The sequence below is a fragment of the Schistocerca piceifrons genome, unplaced genomic scaffold, assembly GCF_021461385.2.
Source record: "Schistocerca piceifrons isolate TAMUIC-IGC-003096 unplaced genomic scaffold, iqSchPice1.1 HiC_scaffold_2302, whole genome shotgun sequence".
Taxonomy (NCBI): domain Eukaryota; kingdom Metazoa; phylum Arthropoda; class Insecta; order Orthoptera; family Acrididae; genus Schistocerca; species Schistocerca piceifrons.
In genome coordinates, this window is record NW_025728232.1 from 1,311,853 (window position 1) to 1,335,671 (window position 23,819).

Sequence of the window (23,819 nt, forward strand, 5' to 3'; positions counted from 1 at the left end):
CGTCAATCTGAGGGAGCGAGGGATGCAGTAAAGAACTAATAGTGCATCGTAAAGGAGGTACTCGTATCATAAAAGAAAATCCTGTCGTTTCCATAGAAATGTTACTCGATTTAGAAGGAGAAGTCATGAAACACATAGTATTTCATAGCGATGCAATTTCTGTGTTAATTCGTCAATGTGAGGGAGCGTGTGATGCAGTAAAGAGGGAATAGTGCATCGGAACGAGATACTCGTATCCCAAAAGGAAATCCTGTCGTTTCCATTGAAACGTTACTCGATTTAGAAGGAGAAGTCGTAGAACACATAGTATTTCATAGCGACGCAATTTCTGTGTTAATTCGTCAAAGTGAGGGAGCGAGGGACGCAGTAAAGAAGGAATAGTGCATCGGAAAGGATATAGTCGTATCACAAAAGAACATCCTGTCGTTTCCATAGAAATGTAACTCGATTTAGAAGGAGAAGTCATTGAACCCATAGTATTTCATAGCGACGCAATTTCTGTGTTAATTCTTCAGTGTGAGGGAGCGAGGGATGCAGTAAAGAAGGAATAGTACATCCGAAAGGAGATACTCGTATCCCAAAAGAATATCCTGTCGTTTCTATAGAAACGTAACTCGATTTAGAAGGAGAAGACGTGGAACCCATAGTAATTCATAGCGACGCAATTTCTGTGTTAATTCGTCATTGTGAGGGGGCGAGGGATGCAGTAAAGAAGGAATAGTGCATCGGAAAGGAGTTACTCGTATCCCAAAAGAAAATCCAGTCGTTTCCAATGAAACGTTACTCGATTTAGAAGGAGAAGTCGTAGAACACATAGTATTTCATAGCGACGCAATTTCTGTGTTAATTCGTCAAAGTGAGGGAGCGAGGGACGCAGTGAAGAAGGAATAGTGCATCGGAAAGGATATAGTCGTATCACAAAAGAACATCCTGTCGTTTCCATAGAAATGTAACTCGATTTAGAAGGAGAAGTCATAGAACCCAAAGTAATTCATAGCAACGCAATTTATGCGTTAATTCCTCAATGTGAGGGAGCGAGGGATGAAGTAAAGAAGGAATAGTGCATCGCAAAGGAGATAGTTGTATCCCAAAACGAAATCCCGTCGTTTCCATAGAAACGTTACTCGATTTAGAAGGAGAAGATGTAGAACCCATAGTAACTCATGGCGACGCAACTTCTCTGCTTATTCGTCAATCTGAGGGAGCGAGGGATGCAGTAAAGAATTAATAGTGCATCGGAAAGGAGGTACTCGTATCATAAAAGAACATCCTGTAGTTTCCATAGAAACGTTACTCGATTTAGAAGGAGAAGTCATTGATCCAATGGTATATCATAGTGACGCAATTTCTGTGTTAATTCTTCAGTGTGAGGGAGCGAGGGATGCAGAAAAAAGGAATAGTGCATCGGAAAGGAGATACTCGTATCCCATAAGAAAATCCTGTCGTTTCCATAGAAACGTTACTCGATTTGGAAGAAGAAGTCATAGAACCCATAGTATTTCATAGCGGCGCAATTTCTGTGTTAATTCGTCAATGTGAGGTAGCGAGGGATGCAGTAAAGAGGGAATAGTGCATCGGAAAGGAGATACTCGTATCCCAAAAGAAAATCCAGTCGTTTCCATGGTAACGTTACTCTATTTAGAAGGAGAAGTCATAGAACCCAAAGTAATTCATAGCAACGCAATTTATGCGTTAATTCCTCAATGTGAGGGAGCGAGGGATGAAGTAACGAAGGAATAGTGCATCGCAAAGGAGATAGTTGTATCCCAAAACGAAATCCCGTCGTTTCCATAGAAACGTTACTCGATTTAGAAGGAGAAGATGTAGAACCCATAGTAATTCATGGCGACGCAATTTCTCTGCATATTCGTCAATCTGAGGGAGCGAGGGATGCAGTAAAAAACTAATAGTGCATCGTATAGGAGGTACTCGTATCATAAAAGAAAATCTTGTCGTTTCCATAGAAATGTTACCCGATTTAGAAGGAGAAGTCATGAAACACATAGTATTTCATAGCGACGCAATTTCTGTGTTAAATCGTCAATGTGAGGGAGCGTGAGATGCAGTAAAGACGGAATAGTGCAACGGAAAGGAGATACTCGTATACCAAAAGAAAATCCTGTCGTTTCCATAGAAACGTTACTCGATTTAGAAGGAGAAGTCATTGAACCCATAGTATTTCATAGCGACGCAGTTTCTGTGTTATTTCGCCAATGTGAGGAAGCGAGGGATGCAGTAAAGAAGGAATAGTACGTCGGAAAGGAGACACTCGTATCCCATAAGAAAATCCTGTCGTTTCCAAAAAACGTTACTCGATTTAGAAGGAGAATTCATAGTAGACATAGTATTCCATAGAATCGCAAATCTGTGTTAAATCGTCAATGTGAGGGAGCCAGGGATGCAGTGAAGAAGTAATAGTGCAATGGAAAGAAGATACTCGTATCCCAAAAGAAAATCCTGTCGTTTCCATAGAAACGTTACTCGATTTAGAAGGAGAAGACATGGGACCCATAGTAATTCGTAGCGACCCAATTTATGTGTTAATTCGTCAATGTGAGGGAGCGAGGGATGCAGTAAAGAAGGAATAGGGCATCGGAAAGGAGATACTCGTATACCAAAAGAAAATCCTGACGTTTCCATAGAAACGTTACTCGATTTAGAAGGAGAAGTCATATAACATATAGTATTTCATAGCGACGCCATTTCTGTGTTAATTCGTCAGTGTGAGGTAGCGAGGGATGTAGTAAAGAAGGAATACTGCATCGGAATGGAGATACTCGTTTCCCAAAAGAAAATCCTGTCGTTACCATAGAAACGTTACTCGATTTAGAAGGAGAAGTCATAGAACCCATAGTACTTCATAGCGACGCAATTTCTGTGTTAATTCGTGAATGTGAGGGAGCGAGAGATGCAGTAAAGAAGGAATATTGCATCGGAAAGGAGATACTCCTATCGCAAAAGAAAATCCAGTCATTTCCATTGAAACGTTACTCGATTTAGAGGGAGAAGTCATAGAACCCAAAGTAATTTATAGCGACGCAATTTCCGCGTTAATTCGTCAATGTGAGGGAGCGAGGGATGAAGTAAAGAAGGAATAGTGCATCGGAAAGGAGACAGTAGTATCCCGAAACGAAATCCTGTCGTTTCCATAGAAACGTTACTCGATTTAGAAGGAGAACTTACAGAACTCATAGTAAGTCATGGCGACGCTATTTCTCAGCTTATTCGTCAATCTGAGGGAGCGAGGGATGCAGTAAAGTATTAATAGTGCATCGGAAAGGAGGTACTCGTATCATAAAAGAAAATCCTTACGTTTCCATAGAAACGTTACTCGATTTAGAAGGAGATGTCATGGAACACATAGTATTTCATAGCGACGCAATTTCTGTGTTAATTCGTCAATGTGAGGGAGCGAGAGATGCAGTAAAGAAGGAATGGTGCATCGGAAAGGATATACTCGTATCCCAAGAGAAAATCATGTCGTTTCCATTGTAACGTTACTCGATTTAGAAGGAGAAGTCGTAGAACACATAGTATTTCATAGCGACGCAATTTCTGTGTTAATTCGTCAAAGTGAGGGAGCGAGGGACGCCATAAGGAAGGAATAGTGCATCGGAAAGGAGATACTCGTATACCAAAAGAAAATCCTGTCATTTCCATTGAAACGTTACTCGATTTAGAAGGAGAAGTCATTGAACCCATAGTATTTCATAGCGACGCAGTTTCTGTGTTATTTCGTCAATGTGAGGGAGCGAGGGATGCAGTAAAGAAGGAATAGTGCATCGGAAAGGAGATACTCGTATCCCATAAGAAAATCGAGTCGTTTCCGTAGAAACGTTACTCGATTTAGAAGGAGAAGTCATATAACACATAGTATTTCATAGCGACGTAATTTCTGTGTTAATTCGTCAATGCGAGGGAGCGAGGGATGCAGTAAGGAAGGAATTCTGCATCGGAAAGGAGATAATCGTAACCAAAACGAAAATCCTGTCGTTTTAATAGAAACGATACTCGATTTAGAAGGAGAAGTCATGGAACCCATAGTATTACATGGCGACGCAATGTCTGTGTTAATTCGTCCATATGAGGGAGCGAGGGATGCAGTAAAGAAGGCATAGAGCATCGGAAAGGAGATACGCGTATCCCAAACGAAAATCCTGACGTTTCCATAGAAACGTTACTCGATATAGATGGAAAAGTCATAAAACATATAATACTCCATAGCGTCGCAATGTATGTGTTAATTCGTCAATGTGAGGGAGCCAGGGATGCGGTAATGAAGGAATAGTTCATCGGACAGGAGATAATCGTATCCCAAAAGAAAATCCTATCGTTTCCGTAGAAACGTAACACGATTTAGAAGGAGAAGTCATAGAACCCATAGTATTTCATAGCGACGCCATTTCTGTGTTAATTTGTCAATGTGAGGGAGCGAGGGATGCAGTAAAGAAGGAATAGTGCATCGGAAAGGAGATACTTGTATACCAAAAGAAAATCCTGTCGTTTCAATACAAACGTTTCTCGATTTAGAAGGAGAAGTCATAGAACACATAGTATTCCATAGCGTCGCAATTTCTGTGTTAATTCGTCAATGTGAGGGAGCCAGGGATGCAGTAAAGCAGGAATTGCGCATCGGAAAGGAGAATCTCGTATCCCAAAAGAATATCCTGTCGTTTCCATAGAAACGTTACTCGATTTAGAAGGAGAAGTCGTAGAACACATAGTATTTCATAGCGACGCAATTTCAGTGTTAATTCGTCAATGTGAGGGAGCGAGAGATGCAGTAAAGAAGGTATAGTGCATCGGAATGGAGATACTCGTTTCCCAAAAGAAAATCCAGTCGTATCCATGGAACCGTTACTCGATTTAGAAGGAGAAGTCATTGAACCCCTAAGTAGTTCATAGCGACGCAATTTCTGCGTTAATTCGTCAATGTGAGGGAGCGAGGGATGAAGGAAAGAAGGAATAGTGCATCGGAAAGGAGATAGTTGTATCCCGAAACGAAATCCTGTCGTTTCCATAGAAACGTTACTCGATTTTGAAGGAAAAGTTATAGAACACATAGTAATTCATGGCGACGCAATTTCTCTGCTTATTCCTCAACCTGAGGGAGCGAGGGATGCAGTAAAGAACTAATAGTGCATCGGAAAGGAGGTACTCGTATCATAAAAGTAAATCCTGTCGTATCCATAGAAACGTTACTCGATTTAGAAGGAGAAGTCATGGAACACATAGTATCTCATAACGACGCAATTTCTGTGTATATTCGTCAATGTGAGGGAGCAAGTGATGCAGTAAAGAGGGAATAGTGCATCGGAAGGGAGATACTCATATCCCAAAAGAAAATCCTGTCGTTTCCATTGAAAAGTTACTCGATTTTGCAGGAGAAGTCGTAGAACACATAGTATTTCATAGCGACGCAATTTCTGTGTTAATTCGTCAAAGTGAGGGAGCGAGGGACGCAGTAAAGAAGGAATAGTGCATCGGAAAGGAGAGAGTCGCATCACAAAAGAACATCCTGTCGTTTCCATAGAAACGTAACTCGATTTAGAAGGAGAAGTTATAGAACACATAGTAATTCATGGCGACGCTATTTCTCTGCTTATTCGTCAATCTGAGGGAGCGAGGGATGCAGTAAAGAATTAATAGTGCATCGGAAAGGAGGTACTCGTATCATAAAAGAAAATCCTGTCGTTTCCATAGAAACGTTACTCGATTTAGAAGGAGATGTCATGGAACACATAGTATTTCATAGCGACGCAATTTCTGTGTTAAATCGTCAATGTGAGGGAGCGTGAGATGCAGTAAAGACGGAATAGTGGAACGGAAAGGAGATACTCGTATACCAAAAGAAAATCCTGTCGTTTCCATAGAAACGTTACTCGATTTAGAAGGAGAAGTCATTGAACCCATAGTATTTCATAGCGACGCAGTTTCTGTGTTATTTCGTCAATGTGAGGGAGCGAGGGATGCAGTAAAGAAGGAATAGTACGTCGGAAAGGAGATACTCGTATCCCATAAGAAAATCCTGTCGTTTCCAAAAAACGTTACTCGATTTAGAAGGAGAATTCATAGTAGACATAGTATTCCATAAAATCGCAAATCTGTGTTAAATCGTCAATGTGAATGAGCCAGGGATGCAGTGAAGAAGTAATAGTGCAATGGAAAGAAGATACTCGTATCCCAAAAGAAAATCCTGTCGTTTCCATAGAAACGTTACTCGATTTAGAAGGAGAAGACATGGGACCCATAGTAATTCGTAGCGACCCAATTTCTGTGTTAATTCGTCAATGTGAGGGAGCGAGGGATGCAGTAAAGAAGGAATAGGGCATCGGAAAGGAGATACTCGTATACCAATAGAAAATCCTGTCGTTTCCATAGAAACGTTACTCGATGTAGAAGGAGAAGTCATAGAACCCATAGTATTTCATAGCGACGCCATTTCTGTGTTAATTCGTCAATGTGAGGTAGCGAGGGATGCAGTAATGAAGGAATAGTGCATCGGAATGGAGATACTCGTATCCCAAAAGAAAATCCTGTCGTTACCATAGAAACGTTACTCGATTTAGAAGGAGAAGTCATAGAACACATAGTATTTCATAGCGACGCAATTTCTGTGTTAACTCGTCAATGTGAGGGAGCAAGAGATGCAGTGAAGAAGGAATAGTGCATCGGAAAGGAGATTCTCGTATCCCAAAAGAAAATCCAGTCGTTTAAATGGAAACGTTACTCGATTTAGAAGGAGAAGTCATAGAACCCAAAGTAATTCATAGCGACGCAATTTCTGCGTTAATTTGTCAATGTGAGGGAGCGAGCGATGAAGTAAAGAAGGAATAGTGCATCGGAAAGGAGATAGTTGTATCCCGAAACGAAATCCTGTCATTTCCATAGAAACGTTACTCGATTTAGAAGGAAAAGTTATAGAACCCATAGTAATTCATGGCGACGCAATTTCTCAGCTTTTTCGTCAATCTGAGGGAGCGAGGGGTGCAGTTAAGAACTAATAGTGCATCGGGAAGGAGGTACTCGTATCATAAAAGAAAATCCTGTCGTTTCCTTAGGAACGTTACTCGATTTAGAAGGAGAAGTCAAACAACCCATAGTATTTCGTATTGACGCAATTTCTGTGTTAATTCGTCAATGTGAGGTAGCGAGGGATGCAGTTAAGAAGGAATACTGCATCGGAATGGAGATACTCGTATCCAAAAAGAAAATCCTGTCGATACCATAGAAACGTTACTCGATTTAGAAGGAGAAGTCGTAGAACACATAGTATTTCATAGCGACGCAATTTCTGTGTTACTTCGTCAATGTGAGGGAGTGAGGGATGCAGTAAAGAAGGCATAGTGCATCGGAAAGGAGGTACTCGTATGATAAAAGAAAATCCTGTCGTTTCAATAGAAACGTTACTCGATTTAGAAGGGGAAGACATAAACCACATAGTATTTCATAACGACGCAATTTCTGTGTTAATTCGTCAATGTCAGGGAGCGAGGAATGCAGTAAAGAAGGAATACTGCATCGGAAAGGAGATAGTCGTAATCAAAAAGAAAATCCTCTCGTTTCAAAAGAAACGTCACTCGATTTAGAAGGAGAAGTCATAGAACCCATAGTATTTCATAGCGACGCTATTTCTGTGTTAATTCGTCAATGTGAGGGAGCGAGGAATGCAATTAAGAAGGAATAGTGCATCGGAAAGGAGATAGAAGTATCCCAAATGAAAATCCTGTCGTTTCCATAGAAACGTTACTCGATTTAGAAGGAGAAGTCATAGAACCCAAAGTAATTTATAGCGACGCAATTTCCGCGTTAATTCGTCAATGTGAGGGAGCGAGGGATGAAGTAAAGAAGGAATAGTGCATCGGAAGGGAGACAGTTGTATCCCGAAACGAAATCCTGTCGTTTCCATAGAAACGTTACTCGATTTAGAAGGAGAACTTACAGAACTCATAGTAAGTCATGGCGACGCTATTTCTCTGCTTATTCGTCAATCTGAGGGAGCGAGGGATGCAGTAAAGGATTAATAGTGCATCGGAAAGGAGGTACTCGTATCATAAAAGAAAATCCTTACGTTTCCATAGAAACGTTACTCGATTTAGAAGGAGATGTCATGGAACACATAGTATTTCATAGCGACGGAATTTCTGTGTTAATTCGTCAATGTGAGGGAGCGAGAGATGCAGTAAAGAAGGAATGGTGCATCGGAAAGGATATACTCGTATCCCAAGAGAAAATCATGTCGTTTCCATTGTAACGTTACTCGATTTAGAAGGAGAAGTCGTAGAACACATAGTATTTCATAGCGACGCAATTTCTGTGTTAATTCGTCAAAGTGAGGGAGCGAGGGACGCCATAAGGAAGGAATAGTACATCGGAAAGGAGATACTCGTATACCAAAAGAAAATCCTGTCGTTTCCATTGAAACGTTACTCGATTTAGAAGGAGAAGTCATTGAACCCATAGTATTTCATAGCGACGCAGTTTCTGTGTTATTTCGTCAATGTGAGGGAGCGAGGGATGCAGTAAAGAAGGAATAGTGCATCGGAAAGGAGATACTCGTATCCCATAAGATAATCGAGTCGTTTCCATAGAAACGTTACTCGATTTAGAAGGAGAAGTCATATAACACATAGTATTTCATAGCGACGTAATTTCTGTGTTAATTCGTCAATGCGAGGGAGCGAGGGATGCAGTAAGGAAGGAATACTGCATCGGAAAGGAGACAATCGTAACCAAAACGAAAATCCTGTCGTTTTAATAGAAACGTTACTCGATTTAGAAGGAGAAGTCATGGAACCCATAGTATTACATGGCGACGCAATGTCTGTGTTAATTCGTCCATATGAGGGAGCGAGGGATGCAGTAAAGAAGGCATAGAGCATCGGAAAGGAGATACGCGTATCCCAAACGAAAATCCTGTCGTTTCCATAGAAACGTTACTCGATATAGATGGAAAAGTCATAAAACATATAATACTCCATAGCGTCGCAATGTATGTGTTAATTCGTCAATGTGAGGGAGCCAGGGATGCAGTAATGAAGGAATAGTGCATCGGAAAGGAGATAATCGTATCCCAAAAGAAAATCCTATCGTTTCCGTAGAAACGTAACACGATTTAGAAGGTGAAGTCATAGAACCCATAGTATTTCATAGCGACGCCATTTCTGTGTTAATTTGTCAATGTGAGGGAGCGAGGGATGCAGTAAAGAAGGAATAGTGCATCGGAAAGGAGATACTTGTATACCAAAAGAAAATCCTGTCGTTTCAATACAAACGTTTCTCGATTTAGAAGGAGAAGTCATAGAACACATAGTATTCTATAGCGTCGCAATTTCTGTGTTAATTCGTCAATGTGAGGGAGCCAGGGATGCAGTAAAGCAGGAAGTGCGCATCGGAAAGGAGAATCTCGTATCCCAAAAGATTATCCTGTCGTTTCCATAGAAATGTTACTCGATTTAGAAGGAGAAGTCGTAGAACACATAGTATTTCATAGCGACGCAATTTCAGTGTTAATTCGTCAATGTGAGGGAGCGAGAGATGCAGTAAAGAAGGTATAGTGCATCGGAATGGAGATACTCGTTTCCCAAAAGAAAATCCAGTCGTATCCATGGAACCGTTACTCGATTTAGAAGGAGAAGTCATTGAACCCCTAAGTAGTTCATAGCGACGCAATTTCTGCGTTAATTCGTCAATGTGAGGGAGCGAGGGATGAAGGAAAGAAGGAATAGTGCATCGGAAAGGAGATAGTTGTATCCCGAAACGAAATCCTGTCATTTCCATAGAAACGTTACTCGATTTAGAAGGAAAAGTTATAGAACCCATAGTAATTCATGGCGACGCAATTTCTCTGCTTATTCCTCAATCTGAGGGAGCGAGGGATGCAGTAAAGAACTAATAGTGCATCGGAAAGGAGGTACTCGTATCATAAAAGTAAATCCGGTCGTATCCATAGAAACGTTACTCGATTTGGAAGGAGAAGTCATGGAACACATAGTATCTCATAGCGACGCAATTTCTGTGTATATTCGTCAATGTGAGGGAGCAAGTGATGAAGTAAAGAGGGAATAGTGCATCGGAAGGGAGATACTCATATCCCAAAAGAAAATCCTGTCGTTTCCATTGAAAAGTTACTCGATTTTGAAGGAGAAGTCGTAGAACACAAAGTATTTCATAGCGACGCAATTTCTGTGTTAATTCGTCAAAGTGAGGGAGCGAGGGACGCAGTAAAGAAGGAATAGTGCATCGGAAAGGAGAGAGTCGCATCACAAAAGAACATCCTGTCGTTTCCATAGAAACGTTACTCGATTTAGAAGGAGAAGTTATAGAACACATAGTAATTCATGGCGACGCTATTTCTCTGCTTATTCGTCAATCTGAGGGAGCGAGGGATGCAGTAAAGAATTAATAGTGCATCGGAAAGGAATTACTCGTATCATAAAAGAAAATCCTGTCGTTTCCATAGAAACGTTACTCGATTTAGAAGGAGATGTCATGGAACACATAATATTTCATAGCGACGCAATTTCTGTGTTAATTCGTCAATGTGAGGGAGCGTGAGATGCAGTAAAGACGGAATAGTGCAACGGAAAGGAGATACTCGTATACCAAAAGAAAATCCTGTCGTTTCCATAGAAACGTTACTCGATTTAGAAGGAGAAGTCATTGAACCCATAGTATTTCATAGCGACGCAGTTTCTGTGTTATTTCGTCAATGTGAGGGAGCGAGGGATGCAGTAAAGAAGGAATAGTACATCGGAAAGGAGATACTCGTATCCCATAAGAAAATCCTGTCGTTTCCATAGAAACGTTACTCGATTTAGAAGGAGAATTCATAGTAGACATAGTATTCCATAGAATCGCAAATCTGTGTTAAATCGTCAATGTGAGGGAGCCAGGGATGCAGTGAAGAAGTAATAGTGCATAGGAAAGAAGATACTCGTATCCCAAAAGAAAATCCTGTCGTTTCCATAGAAACGTTACTCGATTTAGAAGGAGAAGACATGGGACCCATAGTAATTCGTAGCGACCCAATTTCTGTGTTAATTCGTCAATGTGAGGGAGCGAGGGATGCAGTAAAGAAGGAATAGTGCATCGGAATGGAGATACTCGTATCCCAAAAGAAAATCCTGTCTTTACCATAGAAACGTTACTCGATTTAGAAGGAGAAGTCATAGAACACATAGTATTTCATAGCGACGCAATTTCTGTGTTAATTCGTCAATGTGAGGGAGCAAGAGATAGAGTGAAGAAGGAATAGTGCATCGGAAAGGAGATTCTCGTATCCCAAAAGAAAATCCAGTCGTTTAAATGGAAACGTTACTCGATTTAGAAGGAGAAGTCATAGAACCCAAAGTAATTCATAGCGACGCAATTTCTGCGTTAATTTGTCAATGTGAGGGAGCGAGCGATGAAGTAAAGAAGGAATAGTGCATCGGAAAGGAGATAGTTGTATCCCGAAACGAAATCCTGTCATTTCCATAGAAACGTTACTCGATTTAGAAGGAAAAGTTATAGAACCCATAGTAATTCATGGCGAGGCAATTTCTCAGCTTTTTCGTCAATCTGAGGGAGCGAGGGGTGCAGTTAAGAACTAATAGTGCATCGGAAAGGAGGTACTCGTATCATAAAAGAAAATCCTGTCGTTTCCTTAGGAACGTTACTCGATTTAGAAGGAGAAGTCAAACAACCCATAGTATTTCGTATTGACGCAATTTCTGTGTTAATTCGTCAATGTCAGGTAGCGAGGGATGCAGTAAAGAAGGAATACTGCATCGGAATGGAGATACTCGTATCCAAAAAGAAAATCCTGTCGATACCATAGAAACGTTACTCGATTTAGAAGGAGAAGTCGTAGAACACATAGTATTTCATAGCGACGCAATTTCTGTGTTACTTCGTCAATGTGAGGGAGTGAGGGATGCTGTAAAGAAGGCATAGTGCATCGGAAAGGAGGTACTCGTATGATAAAAGAAAATCCTGTCGTTTCAATAGAAACGTTACTCGATTTAGAAGGGGAAGACATAAACCCTATAGTATTTCATAACGACGCAATTTATGTGTTAATACGTCAATGTCAGGGAGCGAGGAATGCAGTAAAGAAGGAATACTGCATCGGAAAGGAGATAGTCGTAATCAAAAAGAAAATCCTCTCGTTTCAAAAGAAACGTCACTCGATTTAGAAGGAGAAGTCATAGAACCCATAGTATTTCATAGCGACGCTATTTCTGTGTTAATTCGTCAATGTGAGGAAGCGAGGGATGCAATTAAGAAGGAATAGTGCATCGGAAAGGAGATAGAAGTATCCCAAATGAAAATCCTGTCGTTTCCATAGAAACGTTACTCGATTTAGAAGGAGAAGTCATAGAACACATAGTATTTCATAGCGACGCAATTTCTGTGTTAATTCGTCAATGTGAGGGAGCGAGACATGCAGTAAAGAAGGAATATTGCATCGGAAAGGAGATACTCCTATCCCAAAAGAAAATCCAGTCGTTTCCATTGAAATGTTACTCGATTTAGAAGGAGAAGTCATAGAACCCAAAGTAATTTGTAGCGACGCAATTTCTGCGTTAATTCGTCAATGTGAGGGATCGAGGGATGCAGTAGAGAAGGAATAGTGCATCGGAAAGGAGATACTCGTATCCCATAAGAAAATCCTGTCGTTTCCATAGAAACGTTACTCGATTTAGAAGGAGAAGTCATAGAACACATAGTATTTCATAGCGACGCAATTTCTGTGTTAATTCGTTAAAGTGAGGAAGCGAGGGACACAGTAAAGAAGGAATAGTGCATCGGAAAGGAGATACTCGTATACCAAAAGAAAATCCTGACGTTTCCATAGAAACGTTACTCGATTTAGAAGGAGAAGTCATATAACATATAGTATTTCATAGCGACGCCATTTCTGTGTTAATTCGTGAATGTGAGGTAGCGAGGGATGTAGTAAAGAAGGAATACTGCATCGGAATGGAGATACTCGTTTCCCAAAAGAAAATCCTGTCGTTACCATAGAAAACGTTACTCGATTTAGAAGGAGAAGTCATAGAACACATAGTATTTCATAGCGACGCAATTTCTGTGTTGATTCGTCAATGTGAGGGAGCGAGAGATGCAGTAAAGAAGGAATATTGCATCGGAAAGGAGATACTCGTATCGCAAAAGAAAATCCAGTCATTTCCATTGAAACGTTACTCGATTTAGAAGGAGAAGTCATAGAACCCAAAGTAATTTATAGCGACGCAATTTCCGCGTTAATTCGTCAATGTGAGGGAGCGAGGGATGAAGTAAAGAAGGAATAGTGCATCGGAAAGGAGACAGTTGTATCCCGAAAAGAAATCCTGTCGTTTCCATAGAAACGTTACTCGATTTAGAAGGAGAACTTACAGAACTCATAGTAAGTCATGGTGACGCTATTTCTCTGCTTATTCGTCAATCTGAGGGAGCGAGGGATGCAGTAAAGGATTAATAGTGCATCGGAAAGGAGGTACTCGTATCATAAAAGAAAATCCTTACGTTTCCATAGAAACGTTACTCGATTTAGAAGGAGATGTCATGGAACACAGAGTATTTCATAGCGACGCAATTTCTGTGTTAATTCGTCAATGTGAGGGAGCGAGAGATGCAGTAAAAAAGGAATGGTGCATCGGAAAGGATATACTCGTATCCCAAGAGAAAATCATGTCGTTTCCATTGTAACGTTACTCGATTTAGAAGGAGAAGTCGTAGAACACATACTATTTCATAGCGACGCAATTTCTGTGTTAATTCGTCAAAGTGAGGGAGCGAGGGACGCCATAAGGAAGGAATAGTGCATCGGAAAGGAGATACTCGTATACCAAAAGAAAATCCTGTCGTTTCCATTGAAACGTTACTCGATTTAGAAGGAGAAGTCATTGAACCCATAGTATTTCATAGCGACGCAGTTTCTGTGTTATTTCGTCAATGTGAGGGAGCGAGGGATGCAGTAAAGAAGGAATAGTGCATCGGAAAGGAGATACTCGTATCCCATAAGAAAATCGAGTCGTTTCCATAGAAACGTTACTCGATTTAGAAGGAGAAGTCATGAAACACATTGTATTTCATAGCGACGCAATTTCTGTGTTAATTCGTCAATGTGAGGGAGCGAGTGATGCAGTAAAGAGGGAATAGTGCATCGAAAGGAGATACTCGTATCCCAAAAGAAAATCCTGTCGTTTCCATTGAAACGTTACTCGATTTAGAAGGAGAAGTCGTAGAACACATAGTATTTCATAGCGATGCAATTTCTGTGTTACTTCGTCAAAGTGATGGAGCGAGGGGACGCAGTAAAGGAGGAATAGTGCATCGGAAAGGAGATACTCGTATACCAAAAGAAAACCCTGTCGTTTCCATGGAAACGTTACTCGATTTAGAAGGAGAAGTCATAGAACACATAGTATATCATAGCGATGCAATTTCTGTGTTAATTCGTCAATGTGAGGGAGCGAGGGATGCAGTAAAGAAGGAATTGTGCAACGGAAAGGAGATACTCGTATACCATAAGAAAATCCTGTCGTTTCAATAGAAACGTTACTCGATTTAGAAGGGGAAGTCATGGACCACATAGTATTTCATAACGACGCAATTTCTGTGTTAATTCGTCAATGTCAGGGAGCGAGGGATGCAGTTAGGAAGGAATACTGCATGGAAAGGAGATAGTCGCAACTAAAAAAGAAAATCCTTTCGTTTCAAAAGAAACGTCACTCTATTTAGAAGGAGAAGTCATAGAACCCATAGTATTTCATAGCGACTCAATTTCTGTGCTTATTCGTCAATGTGAGGGAACGAGGGATGCAGTGAAGAAGGAATAGTGCATCGGAAAGGAGATACTCGTATCCCAAAAGAAAATACTGTCGTTTCCATAGAAAAGTTACTCGATTTAGAAGCAGAAGTCATAGAATCCATAGTATTTCATAGCGACGCTATTTCTGTGTTAATTCGTCAATGTGAGGGAGCGAGGGATTCAATTAAGAAGGAATAGTGCATCGGAAAGGAGATAGAAGTATCCCAAATGAAAATCCTGTCGTTTCCATAGAAACGTTACTCGATTTAGAAGGAGAAGTCATAGAACACATAGTATTTCGTAGCGACGCAATTTCTGTGTTATTTCGTCAATGTGAGGGAGCGAGAGATGCAGTAAAGAAGGAATATTGCATCGGAAAGGAGATACTCCTATCGCAAAAGAAAATCCGGTCGTTTCCATTGAAACGTTACTCGATTTAGAAGGAGTAGTCATAGAACCCAAAGTAATTTATAGCGACACAATTTCTGCGTTAATTCGTGAATGTGAGGGATCGAGGGATGCAGTAGAGAAGGAATAGTGCATCGGAAAGGAGATAGTCGTATCACAAAGCAACATCCTGTCGTTTTCATAGAAACGTTACACGATTTTGAAGGAGTTGTCATAGAACGCATAGTATTTCATAGGGACGCAATTTCTGTGTTAATTCGGCAATGTGAGGGAGCGGGGGATGCAGTAAAGAAGGAAAAGTGCATCGGAAAGGAGATACTCGTATCCCATAAGAAAATCTTGTCGTTTCCATTGAAACGTTACTCGATTTAGAAGGAGAAGTCATAGAACACATAGTATTCCATAGAGTCGCAAATCTGTGTTAATTCGTCAGTGTGAGGGAGCCAGGGATGCAGTAAAGATGGAATAGTACATCGGAAAGGAGATACCCGTATCACAAAAGAAAATCCTGTCGTTTCCATAGAAACGTTACTGGATTTAGAAGGAGAAGTCATGGAACCCGTAGTATTTCATAGCGACACAATTTCTGTGTTAATTCGTCAATGTGAGGGAACGAAGGATGCAGTAAAGAAGGAATAGTGCATCGGAAAGGATATACTCTTATACCAAAAGAAAATACTGTCGTTTCCATAGAAACGTTACTCGATTTAGAAGGAGAAGTCATAGAACACATAGTATTTCATAGCGACGTAATTTCTCTGCTTATTCGTCAATGTGAGGTAGCGAGGGATGTAGTAAAGAAGGAATACTGCATCGGAATGGATATACTCGTTTCCCAAAAGAAAATCCTGTCGTAACCATAGAAACGTTACTCGATTTAGAAGGAGAAGTCATAGAACACATAGTATTTCATAGCGACGCAATTTCTGTGTTAATTCGTCAATGTGAGGGAGCGACAGATGCAGTAAAGAAGGAATATTGCATCGGAAAGGAGATACTCCTATCGCAAAAGAAAATCCAGACGTTTCCATTGAAACGTTACTCGATTTAGAAGGAGAAGTCATAGAACCCAAAGTAATTTATAGCGACGCAATTTCTGCGTTAATTTGTCAATGTGAGGGAGCGAGGTATGAAGTAAAGAAGGAATAGTGCATCGGAAAGGAGATAGTTGTATCCCGAATCGAAATCCTGTCGTTTCCATAGAAACGTTACTCGATTTAGAAGGAGAAGTTATGGAACCCTTAGTAATTCATGGCGACGCTATTTCTCTGCTTATTCGTCAATCTGAGGGAGCGAGGGATGCAGTAAAGAATTAATAGTGCATCGGAAAGGAGGTACTCGTATCATAAAAGAAAATCCTGTCGTTTCCATAGAAACGTTACTCGATTTAGAAGGAGATGTCATGGAACACATAGTATTTCATAGCGACGCAATTTCTGTTTTAATTCGTCAATGTGAGGGAGCGAGTGGTGCAGTAAAGAGGGAATAGTGCATCGAAAGGAGATACTCGTATCCCAAAAGAAAGTCCTGTCGTTTCCATTGAAACGTTACTCGATTTAGAAGGAGAAGTCGTAGAACACATAGTATCTCATAGCGACGCAATTTCTGTGTTACTTCGTCAAAGTGATGGAGCGAGGGACGCAGTAAAGAAGGAATAGTGCATCGGAAAGGAGATACTCGTATACCAAAAGAAAACCCTGTCGTTTCCAAGGAAACGTTACTCGATTTAGAAGGAGAAGTCATAGAACACATAGTATATCATAGCGACGCAATTTCTGTGTTAATTCGTCAATGTGAGGGAGCGAGGGATGCAGTAAAGAAGGAATAGTGCAACGGAAAGGAGATACTCGTATACCATAAGAAAATCCTGTCGTTTCAATAGAAACGTTACTCGATTTAGAAGGGGAAGTCATAGACCACATAGTATTTCATAGCGACGCAATTTCTGTGTTAATTCGTCAATGTCAGGGAGCGAGGGATGAAGTAAAGAAGGAATACTGCATCGGAAAGGAGATAGTCGTAACCAAAAAGAAAATCCTTTCGTTTCAAAAGAAACGTCACTCGATTTAGAAGGAGAAGTCATAGAACCCATAGTATTTCATAGCGACTCAATTTCTGTGCTTATTCGTCAATGTGAGGGAACGAGGGATGCAGTGAAGAAGGAATAGTGCATCGGAAAGGAGATACTCGTATCCCAAAAGAAAATCCGGTCGTTTACATAGAAAAGTTACTCGATTTAGAAGGAGAAGTCATAGAACCCATAGTATTTCATAGCGACGCTATTTCTGTGTTAATTCGTCAATGTGAGGGAGCGAGGGATGCAATTAAGAAGGAATAGTGCACCGGAAAGGAGATAGAAGTATCCCAAATGAAAATCCTGTCGTTTCCATAGAAACGTTACTCGATTTAGAAGGAGAAGTCATAGAACACATAGTATTTCATAGCGACGCAATTTCTGTGCTAATTCGTCAATGTGAGGGAGCGAGAGATGCAGTAAAGAAGGAATATTGCATCGGAAAGGATATACTCCTATCGCAAAAGAAAATCGAGTCGTTTCCATTGAAACGTTACTCGATTTAGAAGGAGAAGGCACAGAACCCAAGGTAATTTATAGCGACGCAATTTCTGCGTTAATTCGTCAATGTGAGGGATCGAGGGATGCAGTAGAGAAGGAATAGTGCATCGGAAAGGAGATAGTCGTATCACAAAATAACATCCTGTTGTTTTCATAGAAACGTTACTCGATTTTGAAGGAGAAGTCATAGAACGCATAGTATTTCATAGGGACGCAATTTCTGTGTTAATTCGGCAATGTGAGGGAGCGGGGGATGCAGTAAAGAAGGAATAGTGCATCGGAAAGAAGATACTCGTTTCCCATAAGAAAATCCTGTCGTTTCCATAGAAACGTTACTCGATTTGGAAGGAGAAGTCATAGAACACATAGTATTTCATAGCGACGTAATTTCTGTGCTTATTCGTCAATGTGAGGGAGGGAGGGGTGCAGTAAAGAGGGAATAGTACATCGGAAAGTAGATACCCGTATCACAAAAGAAAATCCCGTCGTTTCCATAGAAACGTTACTCGATTTAGAAGGAGAAGCCATGGAACCCGTAGTATTTCATAGCGACGCAATTTCTGTGTTAATTCGTCAATGTGAGGGAGCGAGGGATGCAGTAAAGAAGGAATAGTGCATCGGAAAGGATATACTCTTATACCAAAAGAAAATACTGTCGTTTCCATAGAAACGTTACTCGATTTAGAAGGAGAAGTCATAGAACACATAGTATTTCATAGCGACGTAATTTCTGTGCTTATTCGTCAATGTGAGGGAGGGAGGGGTGCAGTAAAGAGGGAATAGTGCATCGGAAAGGCGATACTCATATCCCAAAAGAAAATCCTGTCTTTTCCATTGAAACGTTACTCGATTTAGAAGGAGAAGTCGTAGAACACAAAGTATTTCATAGCGACGCAATTTCTGTGTTAATTCGTCAAAGTGAGGAAGCGATTGACACAGTAAAGAAGGAATAGTGCATCGGAAAGGATATACTCGTATACCAAAAGAAAATCCTGTCGGTTCCATAGAAACGTTACTCGATTTAGAAGGAGAAGTCATATAACATATAGTATTTCATAGCGACGCCATTTCTGTGTTACTTCGTCAATGTGAGGTAGCGAGGGATGTAGTAAAGAAGGAATACTGCATCGGAATGGAGATACTCGTTTCCCAAAAGAAAATCCTGTCGTTACCATAGAAACGTTACTCGATTTAGACGGAGAAGTCATAGAACACATAGTATTTCATAGCGACGCAATTTCTGTGTTAAATCGTCAATGTGAGGGAGCGAGAGATGCAGTAAAGAAGGAATATTGCATCGGAAAAGAGATACTCCTATTGCAAAAGAAAATCCAGTCGTTTCCATTGAAACGTTACTCGATTTAGAAGGAGAAGTCATAGAACCCAAAGTAATTTATAGCGACGCAATTTCTGCGTTAATTCGTCAATGTAAGGGAGCGAGGGACGAAGTAAAGAAGGAATAGTGCATCGGAAAGGAGATAGTTGTATCCCGAATCGAAATCCTGTCGTTTCCATAGAAACGTTACACGATTTAGAAGGAGAAGTTATAGAACCCTTAGTAATTCATGGCGACGCTATTTCTCTGCTTATTCGTCAATCTGAGGGAGCAAAGGGATGCAGTAAAGAATTAATAGTGCATCGGAAAGGAGGTACTCGTATCATAAAAGAAAATCCTGTCGTTTCCATAGAAACGTTACTCGATTTAGAAGGAGATGTCATGGAACACATAGTATTTCATAGCGACGCAATTTCTGTGTTAATTCGGCAATGTGACGGAGCGAGAGATGCAGTAAGGAAGGAATGGTGCATCGGAAAGGAAATACTCGTATCCCAAGAGAAAATCATGTCGTTTCCATTGTAACGTTACTCGATTTAGAAGGAGAAGTCGTAGAACACACAGTATTTCATAGCGACCAAATTTCTGTGTTAATTCGTCATAGTGAAGGGGCGAGGGACGCAGAAAAGAAGGAATAGTGCATCGGAAAGGAGATACTCGTATACCAAAAAAAAAAATCCTGTCGTTTCCATAGAAACGTTAATCGATTTTGAAGGAGAAGTCGTAGAACACATAGTATTTCATAGCGACGCAATTTCTGCGTTAATTCGTCAATGTGAGGGAGCGAGGGATGAAGTAAGGAAGGAATAGTTCATCGGAAAGGAGACACTCGTATCGTAAAAGAAAATCCTGTTGTTTCCATAGAAACGTTACTCGATTTAGAAGGAGATGTCTTAGAACCAATGGAATTTCATAGCGACGCAATTTCTGTGTTAATTTGCCTATGTGAGGGAGCGAGGGATGCAGTTAAGAGGGAATAGTGCATCGGAAAGGAGATACACGTATCCCAAAAGAAAATCCTGTCGTTTCCATAGAAACGTTACTCGATTTAGAAGGAGAAGTCATAGAACCCATAGTATTTCATAGCGACGCCATTTCTGTGTTAATTCGTCAATGTGAGGTCGCGAAGGTTGCAGTAAAGAAGGAATAGTGCACCGGAATGGGGATACTCGTATCCCAGAAGAAAATCCTGTCGTTACCATAGAAACGTCACTCGATGTAGAGGGAGAAGTCATAGAACACATAGTTTTTCATAGCGACGCAATTTCTGTGTTAATTCGTCAATGTGAGGGAGCGAGAGATGCAGTAAAGAAGGAATGGTGCATCGGAAAGGAGATACTCGTATCCCAAGAGAAAATCATGTCGTTTCCATTGTAACGTTACTCGATTTAGAAGGTGAAGTCGTAGAACTCATAGTATTTCATAGCGACGCAATTTCTGTGTTAATTCGTCAAAGTGAGGGAGCGAGGACGCCATAAAGAAGGAATAGTGCATCGGAGAGGAGATACTCGTATACCAAAAGAAAATACTGTCGTTTCCATAGAAACGTTACTCGATTTAGAAGGAGAAGTCATACAACACATAGTATTTCATAGCGACGCAATTTCTGTGTTAATCCGTCAATGTGAGGGTGCGAGGGATGCAGTAAAGAAGGGAACAGTGCATCGGAAAGGAGATACTCGTATCCCAAAAGAATAACCTGACCTTTGCATAGAAACGTTACTCGAATTAGAAGGAGAAGTCACAGTACACATAGTATATCATAGCGACGCAATTTCTGTGTTAATTCGTCAATGTGAGGGAGCGAGGGATGCAGTAAAGACGGAATAGTACAACGGGAAGGAGATACTCGTATACCAAAAGAAAATCCTGTCGTTTCCATAGAAACGTTACTCGATTTAGAAGGAGAAGTCATAGAACTCATAGTATTTCATTGCGACGTAATTTCTGTGTTAATTCGTCAATGTGAGGGAGCGAGGGATGCAGTAAGGAAGGAATACTGCATCGGAAAGGAGATAGTCGTAACCAAAAAGAAAATCCTGTTGTTTCAATAGGAACGATACTCGATTTAGAAGGAAAAGTCATAGAACACATAATATTCCATAGCGTCGCAATTTATGTGTTAATTCGTCAATGTGAGGGAGCCAGGGATGCAGTAAAGAAGGAATAGTGCATCGGAAAGGAGATAATCGTATCCCAAAAGAAAATCCTATCGTTTCCGTAGAAACGTAGCTCGATTTAGAAGGAGAAGTCATAGAACGCATAGTATTTCATAGCGACGCCATTTCTGTGTTAATTCGTCAATGTGAGGGAGCGAGGGTTGCAGTAAAGAAGGAATAGTGCATCGGAAAGGAGATACTTGTATACCAAAAGAAAATCCTGTCGTTTCAATAGAAACGTACCTCGATTTAGAAGGAGAAGTCATAGAACCCATAATATTTCATAGAGACGCAATTTCTGTGTTAATTCGTCAATGTGAGGGAGCGTGGGATGCAGTAAAGGAGGCATAGTGCAGCGGAAAAGAGATACTCGTATGCCAAACGAAAATCCTGTCGTTTCCATGGAAACGTTACTCGATTTAGAAGGAGAAGTCATAGAACCCATAGTATTTCATAGCGACGCCATTTCTGTGTTAATTCGTCAATGTGAGGTAGCGAAGGTTGCAGTAAAGAAGGAATAGTGCATCGGAAAGGAGATACGCGTATCCCAAATGAAAATCCAGTCGTATCCATAGAAACCTTTCTCGATTTAGAAGGAGAAGTCATTGAACCCCTAAGTAATTCATAGCGACGCAATTTCTGCGTTAATTCGTCAATGTGAGGGAGCGAGGGATGAAGTAAAGAAGGAATAGTGCATCGGAAAGGAGATAGTTGTATCCCGAAACGAAATCCTATCGTTTCCATAGAAACGTTACTCGATTTTGAAGGAAAAGTTATAGAACCCATAGTAATTCATGGCGACGCTATTTCTCTGCTTATTCGTCAAACAGAGGGAGCGAGGGATGCAGTAAAGAACGAATAGTGCATCGGAAAGGAGGTACTCGTATCATAAAAGAAAATCCTGTCGTATCCATAGAAACGTTACTCGATTTAGAAGAAGAAGTCATGGAACACATGGTATCTCATAGTGACGCAATTTCTGTGTAAATTCGTCAATGTGAGGGAGCAAGTGATGCAGTAAAGAGGGAATAGTGCATCGGAAGGGAGATACTCATATCCCAAAAGAAAATCCTGTCGTTTCCATCGAAAAGTTACTCGATTTAGAAGGAGAAGTCGTAGAAAACATAGTATTTCATAGCGACGAAATTTCTGTGTTAATTCGTCATAGTGAGGGGGCGAGGGATGCAGTAAAGAAGGAATAGAGCATCGGAAAGGAGATACTCGTATACCAAAAAAAAAAATCCTGTCGTTTCCATAGAAACGTTAATCGATTTTGAAGGAGAAGTCGTAGAACACATAGTATTTCATAGCGACGCAATTTCTGCGTTAATTCGTCAATGTGAGGGAGCGAGGGATGAAGTAAAGAAGGAATAGTTCATCGGAAAGGAGATACTCGTATACCAAAAGAAAATCCAGTCGTTTCCATGGAAACGTTACTCGATTTAGAAGGAGAAGTCATAGAACCAATGGAATTTCATAGCGACGCAATTTCTGTGTTAATTTGCCTATGTGAGGGAGCGAGGGATCCAGTTAAGAGTGAATAGTGCATCGGAAAGGAGATACACGTATCCCAAAAGAAAATCCTGTCGTTTCCATAGAAACGTTACTCGATTTAGAAGGAGAAGTCAGTAGAACCCATAGTATTTCATAGCGACGCAATTTCTGTGTTAATTCGTCATAGTGAGGGGAGCGAGGGATGCAGTAAAGAAGGAATAGAGCATCCGGAAAGGAGATACTCGTATCCCAAAAAAAAATCCTGTCGTTTCCATAGAAACGTCTAATCGATTTTGAAGGAGAAGTCGATAGAACACATAGTATTTCATAGCGACGCAATTTCTGCGTTAATTCGTCAATGTGAGGGAGCGAGGGATGAAGTAAAGAAGGAATAGTTCATCGGAAAGGAGATACTCGTATACCAAAAGAAAATCCAGTCGTTTCCATGGAAACGTTACTCGATTTAGAAGGAGAAGTCATAGAACCCAATGGAATTTCATAGCGACGCAATTTCTGTGTTAATTTCGCCTATGTGAGGGAGCGAGGGATCCAGTTAAGAGTGAATAGTGCATCGGAAAGGAGATACACGTATCCCAAAAGAAAATCCTGTCGTTTCCATAGAAACGTTACTCGATTTAGAAGGAGAAGTCATAGAACCCATAGTATTTCATAGCGACGCCATTTCTGTGTTAATTCGTCAATGTGAGGTAGCGAAGGTTGCAGTAAAGAAGGAATAGTGCACCGGAATGGGGATACTCGTATCCCAAAAGAAAATCCTGTCGTTACCATAGAAACGTCACTCGATTTAGAGGGAGAAGTCATAGAACACATAGTTTTTCATAACGACGCAATTTCTGTGTTAATTCGTCAATGTGAGGGAGCGAGAGATGCAGTAAAGAAGGAATAGTGTATCGGAAAGGAGGTACTCGTATCCCAAAAGAAAATCCAGTCGTTTCCATGGAAACGTTACTCGATTTAGAAGGAGAAGTCATAGAACCCAAAGTAATTCATAGCGACCCAATATCTGCGTTAATTCGTCAATGTGAG